Genomic DNA, 12926 nt, shown 5'->3' on the forward strand with positions numbered 1-12926 from the left:
TATAACTTGTAATAATTCTTTGTGGAATCAATTCATCTTTATCATTAGGAACGACAGTAATACCTCCCTTTTTAGGGACACAATGGACATGACTTACCCACTGACTATCAGCAACGGGATGAATTATACCTGCCTCAAGGAGCTTTAGTATTTCCTTTCTTACCACTTCTTTCATCTTAGGATTCAGCCGTCGTTGATGATCACGAACTGGTTTGGCATCTTCCTCCAAATTTATTTTGTGTTGACACAGAGTGGGACTAATGCCCTTAAGATCATCAAGAGTATATCCAATAGCAGCACGGTGCTTCTTTAGAGTTTTCAATAATCTCTCTTCTTCATGCTCTGAAAGGTTAGCACTAATAATAACAGGATATATCTTTTTCTCATCAAGATAAGCATATTTAAGAGTATCAGGTAACGGTTTCAGCTCAAACACGGGATCACCCTTGGGTGGAGGAGGATCCCCTAGGATTTCAATAGGCAAATTGTGTTTCAGGATGGGTTCCTGTTTAAAGAATACTTCATCTATTTCCCTTCTTTCATTCATAAACATATCATTTTCATGGTCTAGCAAATACTGTTCTAAAGGATCACTAGGAGGTACGACAATAGAAGCAAGACCAATAATTTAATCTTTACTAGGCAATTCCTCTTCACGGTGTTCTCTACGAAATTTAGAAAAGTTGAACTCATGAGACATATCACCCAAACCAATAGTAACAACATCCTTTTTGCAGTCTATCTTAGCATTAACAGTGTTCAAGAAGGGTCTACCGAAAATAATGGGACAAAAGCTATCTTGTGGGGAGCCAAGAACAAGAAAATCAGCAGGATATTTAGTTTTCCCACACAAGACTTCAACATCTCTAACAATTCTCATTGGTGAAATAGTATCTGTATTGGCAAGTTTAATTGTGACATCAATATCTTCTAACTCAGCGGGTGCAATGCCATGCATAATTTCTTTGTATAAGTCAAAAGGTATTGCACTAGCACTAGCACCCATATCACATAAGCCATGATAACAATGATCTCCTATTTTAACAGAAATAATAGGCATGCCTACCACATGTCTATGTTTATCTTTAACACAAGGTTTGGCAATTCTAGCAGTCTCATCACGGAAATGAATAACATGTCCATCAATATTATCAGACAAGAGATCTTTAACAATAGCAATATTAGGTTAAACTTTAATTTTCTCAGGAGGTGTATAGGTTCTAATATTGCTTTTACGAACCACAATTGAAGCTTTAGCATGATCTTTTATCCTAACAGGAAAAGGTGGTTTCTCAACATAAGCAGTGGGAACTATAGGATCATTACAAGTGACAGTCTTTTCTTCAACTTTAATAGGTGCAACTACTTTTACTTCTATGGGAGGATGATATTTAAACCACTTCTCCCTAGGGAGATCAACATGAATAGCAAAAGATTCATAGAAAGAAGCTACTATCTCAGAGTCAAGTCCATATTTAGTGCTATATTTACGGAAAACATCGGTATCCATAAAAGATTTAACACAATCAAACTTAGGTGTCATACCTGACTCCTTACCTTCGTCGAGATCCCAATCTTCAGATTTGCGTTTAATTCTTTCCAATAAATCCCATTTGAATTCAATAGTCTTCATCATAAAAGAGCTAGCACAAGAAGTATCGAGCATGGTGTGATTGCTATCAGAAAGCCCAACATATAAATTTTGAATAATTATTTCCCTTGAGAGCTCATGATGGGGGCGTGAATATAACATTGACTTAAGCCTCCCCCAAGCTTGAGCGATGCTTTCTCCTTTGCGAGGCCAGAAATTATATATATAATTGTGATCATGATGAACAAGATGCATAGGATAAAACTTCTGATGAAATTCCAATTTCAATCGTTTGTAGTTCCATGATCCCATATCATCACATAGCCTATACCATGTCAATGCATCTCCCTTCAAAGATAAAGGGAAGACCTTCTTCTTAATAACATCTCCAGGCACACCTGCAAGCTTAAATATTCCACAAACTTCATCCACATATATTAGGTGCTCATCAGGATGCTTTGTTCCATCTCCCGCAAAAGGATTAGCTAGCAATTTTTCTAATATACCCGAAGGAATTTCAGCAGACATTTTCATTTTCAGTAGGTTCAGTAGGTTGAGGAGCAACTCCTTGCTCTACTGGTCGGGGTGAAGATACCCCGAACAAGCCCCACAGAGGATTACTTTCCATAGTAACAAGTGACAGTAAATTTCAGCACACTATATAAATTTTTCCTTACCAAATTCCACCTACCAAAGGTGCTTTACTCCCCGGCAACGACGCCAGAAAAGTGTCTTGATGACCCACAAGTATAGGGGATCTATCGTAGTCCTTTTGATAAGTAAGAGTGTCAAACCCAATGAGGAGCATAAGGAAATGATAAGCGGTTTTCAGCAAGGTATTCTCTGCAAGCACTGAAATTATAGGTAATAGATAGTTTTGTGATAAGATAATTTGTAACGAGCAACAAGTAACAAAAGTAAATAAAGTGCAGAAAGGTGGCCCAATCCTTTTGGTAGCAAAGGACAAGCCTGGACAAACTCTTATATGATGTAAAGCGCTCCCGAGGACACATGGGAATATCTTCCAGCTAGGTATCATCATGTTCATATGATTCACATTCGATACTTTGATAATTTGGTATGTGGGTGGACCGGTGCTTGGGTGCTGTCCTTACTTGGACAAGCATCCCACTTATGATTAACCTCTATTGCAAGCATCCGCAACTACAACAAAAGTACTAAAGTAAACCTAACCATAGCATGAAACATATGGATCCAAATCAGCCCCTTACGAAGCAACGCATAAACTAGGGTTTAAGCTTCTGTCACTCTAGCAACCCATCATCTACTTATTACTTCCCAATGCCTTCCTCTAGGCCCAAATAATGGTGAAGTGTCATGTAGTCGATGTTCATATAACACCACTAGAGGAGAGACAACATACATCTAATCAAAATATCGAACGAATACCAAATTCACATGACTACTAATAGCAAGACTTCTCCCATGTCCTCAGGAACAAACGTAACTACTCACAAAGCATATTCATGTTCATAATCAGAGGGGTATTAATATGCATATAGGATCTGAACATATGATCTTCCACCAAATAAACCAACTAGCATCAACTACAAGGAGGAATTAACACTACTAGCAACCCACAGGTACTAATCCCAGACATGGAGACAAGAATTGGATACAAGAGATGAACTAGGGTTTGAGATGAGATGGTGCTGGTGAAGATGTTGATGAAGATTGACCCCCTCCCGATGAAAGGATCGTTGGTGATGACGATGGCGATGATTTCTCCGGAAGTTTCCCTGGCAGAACAACTCCGCCGAATCCCTAGATTGGTTCCGCCAAGGTTTCGCCTCGTGGCGGCAGAGTCTCGTCCGGAAAGATGGCTTATGATTTTTTCCTCATCGAAAGACTCCATATAGTAGAAGATGGACATCGGAGGGCCACCAGGGGGCCCACGAGGTAGGGGGGCACGCCCAGGGGGGTAGGGCGCGCCCCCCACCCTCGTGGGCAGGGTGTGGCCTCACTGGTGAACTTCTTGCACTCAGTATTTTTTTTATATTTTGAAAATGACTTCCATGAAGTTTCAGGACTTTTTGAGCTGTGCAGAATAGGTCTCTAATATTTGCTCCGTTTTCAGCCCAGAATCCCAGCTGCCGGCATTCTCCCTCTTTATGTAAACCTTGTAAAATAAGAGAGAATAGGCATAATTATTGTGACATAATGTGTAATAACATCCCATAATGCAATAAATATCGATATAAAAGCATGATGCAAAATGGACGTATCACCTGTTCACTTCTTAGACTCCAAGTCAGGTCCAAATTAATGTTCAAACTTGAGTTCTAAATTAGTTGTGGGGCACATATCAAGGCAGCAATGAATAGTATCTCTGTTTAATATCTGGTTCACCTTGGGTATTCCTATGTTGTTCATCTTGGGTGGGAAACAAATAGTAAAGCAATCATCATCTATATTTTTATTAAATTAGAGCAATCATCAGCCTGCTATCATTATTTTTGGATCCATCCACTGATTGTTACCATCACTCTAGATTTCTGCATGCTGTCCTTACATAATCTCACCATATTTTTTTCGTATGCATGTCAGATATTGTACACAGTCATGCTGAACATGTAGAGAAAAAGAGAAGAGTTTTGCGCGACAATACAATGTCATGCAGACATCGCTCCATGGTGGATTCAATGGCAAACCCTCCCCCTCTCCAGATTGTAATCCAGAGGAAGATATCTATTCTGAGGTGGATTCAGACACAGCTGACCACTCCTATTTACCCCCCAAGGTGTTTGCTCTACCTTGGCATGATGATGTTAGTCATATCATGCATATGTTGCCTTGCAGTGTCTACTTTTGACATCATATATGTCATCTGCTTAGTTTAGACATGTTTTGTGATGCCACATGTTTAGTTTCTATATCATATATGGGAATTATGCAGTCTGATGTCTTTTAGCCAGTCATAATATATGTGAAATGTGCAATGCCATCCTATTTAACCCGGCATCATATATTTGAATGATATCTTGCCCATCCTTTTTCTTCATTACATTTCCATTTGTCGACAATGTTTGTACATTAAACTACTCTGCTCGTGAATCAGCTATTTGGGTGGAAGATGGAAAAATCCGGAGTGAAAATAAGGCCTTCAGAGCAGACAGTGCTACCTATCGAAGCAGATCTCTTGTTGGGTCCCGATAGCTCCTCAGAGATGGATTCAGAGATAGATGACCAGTCATATTCCCCCACCGAGGTGTATGCTCTAACTTGGCACGGTTATACTGCTCATATCATGCATATGGTGTCTTGCATTGCATAGTTTAGACATCATATACACAATATTCAACACCATGTTCTTAGTTCAGACATCATATCGAATGCCCTTTGTTTAGCATATAAATCACATATGTGAATTAAATCATGCGATCCTGATTACTTAGATAACATGTATGTGAATTATGTCATGCGATCCTGCTTAGTTATCCATCATATCTTTGAATTATGTTATGCTATGCTATCCAGTTTAGATAGACATCATATATGTGAAATTATGTCATGATATCTGTTTTAGTTAAACAATATACATGTCAACTATTTCATGCCCTCTTTTTTCCACACTATCTATTGCATCTGTCTCTCATACAATGTCTGTACATTCAACTATGTTTCCTGTTTATCAGCCATTTGAATTGGAGCAGGTGATGCCAGTATCTAGCGGAGTAAAAACATGGTCTTCAAATAAAATAGAGCTACCTCTTGGTGGAGATAGCACCCCGGTTGTACATGCACGAGAACCAACCCTACCACACATAACCCAGACTCTCGCAGATTGTACCCCCACTGCGATGGTACGAGAACCAGCTTCACCCAATATAACCCCAACCCCAGCAGATAGTAACCCAGTTCCTGTTGACACAACACTCTCCACCATAGAGCTCCCAAACAAGAGCAGTTAGTAAGGCAGCTCCAGTGCCCAAAGGGCTAGTACTACTGATACGTCTCCAATGTATCTATAATTTTTTATTGTTCCATGCTCTTACATTATCTGTTTTGGATGTTTAATGGGCTTTATTATACACTTTTATATTATTTTTGGGACTAACCTACTAACCCAAGGCCCAGTGCAAATTCCTGTTTTTTGTCTATTTCAATGTTTCGCAGAAAAGGAATATCAAAAGGAATCCAAACGGAATGAAACCTTCAGGGGAGTTATTTTTGGAACAAACATGATCTAGGGGACTTGGAGTAGACGTCAAGAAAGGAGCGAGGAGGCCACGAGGCGCGCCTGCCCCCTGGGCGCGCCCCCACCCTCGTGGGCCCCTCGCAGCTCCACTGACCTACTTCTTACTCCTATATATATATATATCCATATACCCCAAAACATCCAGGAGCACCACGAAACCCTATTTCCACCGCCGCAACCTTCTGTACCCAAGAGATCCCATCTTGGGGCCTTTTCCGGAGCTCCGCCGGAGGGGGAATCGATCACGGAGGGCTTCTTGATCAACACCATAGCCTCTCCGATGATGTGTGCGTAGTTTACCACAGACCTTCGGGTCCATAGTTATTAGCTAGATGGGTTCTTCTCTCTCTTTGGATCTCAATAGATAGTTCTCCTTGATCTTCTTGGAGATCTATTCGATGTAATTCTTTTTGCGGTGTGTTTGTCGAGATCTGATGAATTGTGGGTTTATGATCAAGTTTATCTATGAACAATATTTGATTCTTGTCGGGGATATACCCTACGGTATGACCCAGCCGGAAATATGACCTGGCCAGACTTGGCGGTTTACTTGAGACCCAGTTGACGCTTGGCGATTCACTGGGGACCCGCCCTGACCAGACGATTTACAAGCAACTTGCCTGAACATTATGACTCACTGGTAACCCGGTGGGCGGGACAGACAGATGACAAGGCCCAAGGCCCAGAAGGCCGGTTTATGTTAATGGTGGGCCGGTTTAAGAGGAAAGGCGTGAGGAATATTTACCTTACAAGGAGTTAAGGCCCGGACTTGAATCCGGTTTGTATTAGAAGGTAGACTAGTCCTAATCCTAATAGGACTCCACATGTAACCCGCCCCTCTAACCTATATAAGGAGGGACAGGGCACCCCAAGAGGGAGATGATAATCTTAAGGGTTAGACACAACTAGGAGAGCCGGTTTATGGCGACTCCCACATGATGATAATGAGACCTAGCCACAAACATCATGTAGGGTTGTTACCGAATGATGTTTCCCGGGGCCCGGAGCTGTCTAAATCCTCGTCTTAAGTTGCGTCTCTTGATTCCGCTCAACCCCACTCAAACTACCACATAGATGCGTTGGCCTCACGACTAAGTCCTCACACTAGGACATCTGCTGTAACAATTCCACAATAGTTGGCGCCCACCATGGAGCCTGCGTATGGTGGTGTTGAGTTCTTGAAGGGATCTTTTCTAGGGTTCGAGAAGATCGTAATTGGTCCGATGACAAAGAACAGACGCGGAAGAATTCGCATCAATTATGAGGTCGTCGGTCAAGATTGGAGAAGTATTCAACGGCGACGTATATGAGGTTGAGTTCAAGGAAATTTAGGGTTTGAGTTTTTTTTCTGTATATCGACGATGCAACGCGATCCGTCAAATCCGGATGAAAGACCAATTTTTCGCTGCCACAGTTGCGTGTTGCCAAGATCGACAAGAATCGTGCTGCAACCGCCTTACGTCATCTCAGATCAGTCCATGTGAAAACTCAGATTTTGGGAAGGAGTAATCTATACAACAAGGTCCAGATTCGTTTTTTAATCATTCTTTTGATCAAGCCAGCCACGAGTACTAGTATGTAAGTCTACCAGTAGTATTTGTTCAGTTTTTCAAAGGGAAGAAGACCACGACCCGGATTCTGCTCCATTGTCGAGTCGCTCGTGGCGTGCAAGTCGCCGTTGACCCCCGTTCAGAGCCGCCTGGGCTTCAGACTGACATCTCTGCTGGTCTCCACCTTGAGCCATCCCATGTGAATCTGCTGCTAAGTTGCTGTCGTACAACCGCCGGCCATTGTGCCTATCTCCCGAGCCGACATTTTTGCTCCGCCAATCTGTTGCTGCTGCGCCCCTCCGTGGCGTTGCTCCTTCACTACCGAGGCCGGCTTCAAGCCTCCTAGCCTCGCCCGGCCGTGCGCCCGGGCCGGGCCACCATTCTGGTCGCCTCCAGCGTGCCCCGCTGGCCTGCACGCCCCCGACCTCCGGCTTATGCACCCGCACGCTCGCGTTGCCCGCTCGTTGGTTTGACTCTGACTTGCCGCCGGTCGCTGTGCCCGTGCGCTTGAGCCGCCCGCTCGTCGGTTTGGCTCTGTCTCGCCGTGGCTATGGACGCCCCGCTAGCTTTATTCAAGGCGCCGCCTCTCCAATTCTCCGTCCTCGCTCCGAGCCGCCATTGGGCCTCTCCTCCTCCAAACTACTACCGGGCCTTGCCTGCTTTGAGAACCGCCCCTGCGGCCATTCAAGTTGTCGCCGCAGCCTCGATGTTTCTGTTTGCTGTGGTCAACAGTCACGACCCGGAGTCGCCGTGACGAGTCACCACGGGCTTCCCTCGAGCCGCCAACAGAGTTCCTGCACTGTTGTCTCTGCTGCCGGCCTTGGTTGCTGCCGTCAAACCGCCTCCATCTTGCACTGCATCGGGGCCTCCGTCTCCGTCGGCGGGTCTCGTTGCCACTACGGTCGTGTGGCCGCAGCTTCTACCGAGCGACTACGGGATGGAGGAAAACCTGGACGCCCCCACGGCGACTTGCCGGCCTACCTCCTCCGCCGTTACGAGCTGCCCTCGCCGGAGTGACCATGAGCCGCCCGTGTCTGAGCCGGTCCTGCCGCTGCATTGGCTGCAGCCCCGCTGTCACCAGGGTACCAAGCCGCCACCTCCGCCTTGGGGCACCTTCTTGGTGGGAGGACAGGCAGATTAATCCTACGCTGTTAAGAAGAACAGAGGTTATCTACGGATGTTGCATACGGATCATCCGTCGTACCAATGCACCAGGTGATATCCGTCCAAATTTGTTTAATTAGCGCATATTGTTTTTTGTCAAAAAACAATCTTTGCTTTGCAATATATTTTTGCAGGATAATGATTCATTATAAAGGTGGTGACATCCTATGCCTACGGAGTGTGTGTTAGCATCATCATGCGCTCGCATCCGCACCCGCTTGTTGTTGAATGGGTGTGTGCAAGCCGCCGCCCGTGTAGCTTGATCTACGTCAACTTGCTGGGGCCGCACCTGCGGTTGACTCGTTCGTCCGCACCGACTTATAATGTCACGGCCGGCTCATCTGTGTGCTCCCATAGCCGACTCGCCCATGATTGATTTCAGCTTCACCGTCGGGATCATCAACTCCGCGGCGGATGACTATTGGCTTGACATATCAGGTGAAATCCATTCAGTATATTTTTTATATTACATATTGCTTTCTTTAAAAGAGCAATTACTCTGGATTGCAAGTTCTCCAATATAAGACAAGTTGTCTACTGCATAAGGGATTATTATATCACTGAGCTGTTGAATGACTCATACCGGTTTATATCACAGTCAAATATGGAGAATCTCAAGACAACTCCTCGAGTCGCCTTGAGACTCGGGGGCTATGATGACCTGACTCAGTAAATGATTGATAGTTTAAAGCAAGTCAAGAACTCCGGGTCACTGGAGGGAAGATAACCCGGTCCCGGAGGCTGCTGTTATATTGATGAAAATTTCAAAGCCGTTAGAAAATTTCTGGCTGAAAGTAAGTCACTGCTCGGGTAGCCCGGTCTTTCTCCAAATAGTTTGGAGGCAAATTATCATATATTATCAACCGCCGTCTGCACCGGATGATTCAATGGGCAGACGCACAAATCGCCGCCACTACAGTTTGGTTAACATCAAACAACTAGTTGGGATGAACCATTGGCCGAGTTACTGACATAGTTCATACGGGATCATTTATAACCCGCCGCAGTCAACCTCAACCTTCTGTGGATTCACATCGTGTCATCGACGCCAATGATATACATCTTATGCTGTGGTCAAATATGATGAATCTCAAGCCAACACCTTGAGTCGTCTTGAGACTCGGGGGCTACAATGACATAACTCAGCAAATGTTGCCAGTTTCAGACAAATTCAAGAAACTCCGGGTCATTGGAGGGAAAAATAACCCGACCCTGGAGGCTGCTCTATTGGTGAAATTGGAAGGCCGTCAGAAAATTTCCGGTTTAAAAAAGTGATTGACAATCATAGAGTTCTATCTCAATAGAAGAATTTCGGGTTATCAAGAAGGATTCTGGTTCAAAATCTGGTTCAAGGGAATTATGTCTCTCACAAAGCTTTAAAGCTCTCAAATCCGGTTTTAGAATTTCCGGTTCAAAAAGAGTTAATCTCTCGCAAGTTTGAGTTTAAAGGCCGTCAGAAAATTTCCGACTAAAAATGAAGATTCCGGTTTAAAAGCCGGTTCAAGGGAAAGATGTCTCCCACAAAGCTTTGAAGCTCTCAATATCCGGTTTAACATCCGGTTCAAGAAGAAATATCTCTCACAAAGTTCGAGTTCTCAAAAAAGTTAAAGGGACCAAAGAGAGTCTGTTGCAAAAGCACAACTCAAACAAAGGTTCCCCCTGAGCACAGCTCAAAATATTGCTCGGGGGCTCTTTGCTTCTACACGAACAAAGAGTCTATAACTTTGTAATAGGCTATAAAAGCCAGGCTTGGAAGCCAGGTGTATTCACCTAAAACCCCGGGTTATCCTGCGTGTCACTCCGCCTAGTTAATCCTGGTAAGACCCGTCGAACGTTTGACAAGTCAATCTTATAAAGACCCTGAACTTGTCATAGTTAAAATGACGATTGGTTAATGTGACGTCCATCTTATAAGGCTTTGTAAAATGGTTTAACTCAGTGGCCTGGCAGCCCATGAAAAGCCTCGAATTCTTGCATGTGTTTTCTTTTGAAGTTTTTTCTTTCTTTTGGCGGTTTATTTTGTTGAGGTTTATGTTGATCCGGTGTTTACTGACCCGGTCTGGCTTTTGGCTATAAGTTGCCAAGTACAAAATTACAAGATAACCGGTGCCTATTGACCCAGCTTGGCTTTCGACTATAAGTTGTCAGCGCACGATCAGTTACAATCCGGTGTTTATTGACCCAGTCTGGCTTTCGACTATAAGTTGTCAGTATGATGATAAATTATTCGGTGTTTATTAACCCGTCCTAGCTTGGGACTATAAGTCGCTAGTATATATTTGGATTGCGCCAATGGAATCATGCGCTTATAAATCATTGGGTATATTATTTAAATCTTTAATAGCCAACATGGCTGGATTTATTATTATTATGGATAACCAGTATTATGATGGAGGTTTTCAAAGTCGCTTCAGCGCAATGGCTATTATTTTATCAATGGATATAATTTATTCTACAATGGAAGGGATAGTCCCGAGTCACTGCAGGCTTACGACCCGACACTTGGGGGCTGCATTATTCAGATTGAGATTATATCAAATATGCAAGTCCCATGTCACTGCCAGCATGCACCATGGCACTTGGGGGCTAATGCAAAGTCATTTTTGGCTCACTTTATTGAAGATCCGACTCACCACATCATAATGAGCCGGCCCTTGGGGGCTACCAATTGCTCCTATCAATGATTCTAGGTACACAAGTCTTAATCCATTATATTCAAGGGTCCACTTCTCAGTTGGTAAAGCACAAAGCGCTTAACCTTGTGGACGTGGGTTCAAGCCCCATGGTGGAGTTACATCATATGATGTTATTTTCAATGAAGCATAATGACCCGGCCCTTGGGGGCTACTCTGGTTGAAGTTTTTATGAGCATAAGGCAATTACAAGTCCCAGGTTCCTGCAAGCATGACAACCCGACACTTGGGGGCTACATATATGGAGTATTCAGTTTTTACTAGTGACTGAGAGGAACAATCTGGATTTCTTCAAGGTTGCAATATTTATATTGAAACAAGTCTTAAGTCATCACTTTGTTCTACTCAAGACTTGGGGGCAACAGGTATTATGCATATAAAGGAGGAACATCTTCAAATTATCAGTTTTGAGCAAACAAAGAAGATCAATTACATGACCTGGTGTCAACAACAATTATGACCAGGTATCGTCTGTTTTATAACATGGCAATTTTGGTAATGATAAACCGGCAAGTTTTACATCTTCAAGCTGGCTGGAAGTCAGATGAGTATTTCAAGACCAATATTTTTAAGCCGGTGCTTTGGAAACCGATTCAAGTGGATTATTTCTTACAATATTTCTCTACAAGAGACCAATGTCAGCAAATTGACTCTGGAGCTGGCTTATTGACCCGGATTTCTCAAAAGAACTATCTGGATTTTTTGCATTCACAAAGTTTGAACGTATTTACTAAAGGATATTTGCTATGAGTTCATGGGCATGTACCAAGAAGGAAATGACAAGGACTTAAAGATGATCAGGTGCCGATTTACAAGAATTTTTAACCCGGAGTACAACTTGTCAAAGTTGTTCTTGTGTTTGTTTTACAGGATCAGTTTAACATGGATAAATCTAAATTAAACTGGGGGCTAATGTCGGGGATATACCCTGCTGTATGACCCGGCCGGAAATATGACCCAGCCGTACTTGGCGGTTTACTTGAGATCCGGTTGACGCTTGGTGATTCATTGGCGACCCGCCCTGACCAGACGGTTTACAAGCAACCTGCCTGAACATTATGACTCACTGGTAACCCGGTGGGCGGGACAGACGAATGACAAGGCCCAAGGCCCAGAAGGCCGGTTTATGTTAATGGTGGGCCGGTTTAAGAGGAAAGGCGTTGTAACATCCCAAATTTTCAATTTGGAATGTTATACAATAGATCATCATTGCATATCATATTTTATTGCATTTTGGTTGATCCTACAAATTCTACGCAACTCAAGGACCCTCAGAGAGAGTTGGGGATTTCGTTATTTTCATATTTGAGCTTTCTCAAATTTTGAAAATAGGATCATTTGATTTTATTTATTTTATCTTAAATTATTTCTATTATCAAAATATGAGAGAGGGAATAAAATGACTTTCCCAAAATAAAGAAATATTGAGGATTTAATAAAAAATCAAATAAGATTTTATTTGGATTTATTTGCTATTTTATTTGAATTTAGGAAAAATGCACATTTTTTAAAATTTCATTTAGGCCCCAAATAAATGTTCATCCCAAGCGGCTTGATTTTAGAAGCTGGGGAAAATTTATTTTGGGATTTTTGGAATCCGTTTAGTATTCCTTTTGTTTTTTTCCTGAGCGTAATTATTAAAAAAAAACGCCCGAACCAACCTTGGGCCGTGACCGGCCAGGACTCCGCCTGGCCGGGGCTTTATATAG

The sequence above is a fragment of the Triticum aestivum genome, chromosome 3A (assembly GCF_018294505.1).
Source record: "Triticum aestivum cultivar Chinese Spring chromosome 3A, IWGSC CS RefSeq v2.1, whole genome shotgun sequence".
Taxonomy (NCBI): domain Eukaryota; kingdom Viridiplantae; phylum Streptophyta; class Magnoliopsida; order Poales; family Poaceae; genus Triticum; species Triticum aestivum.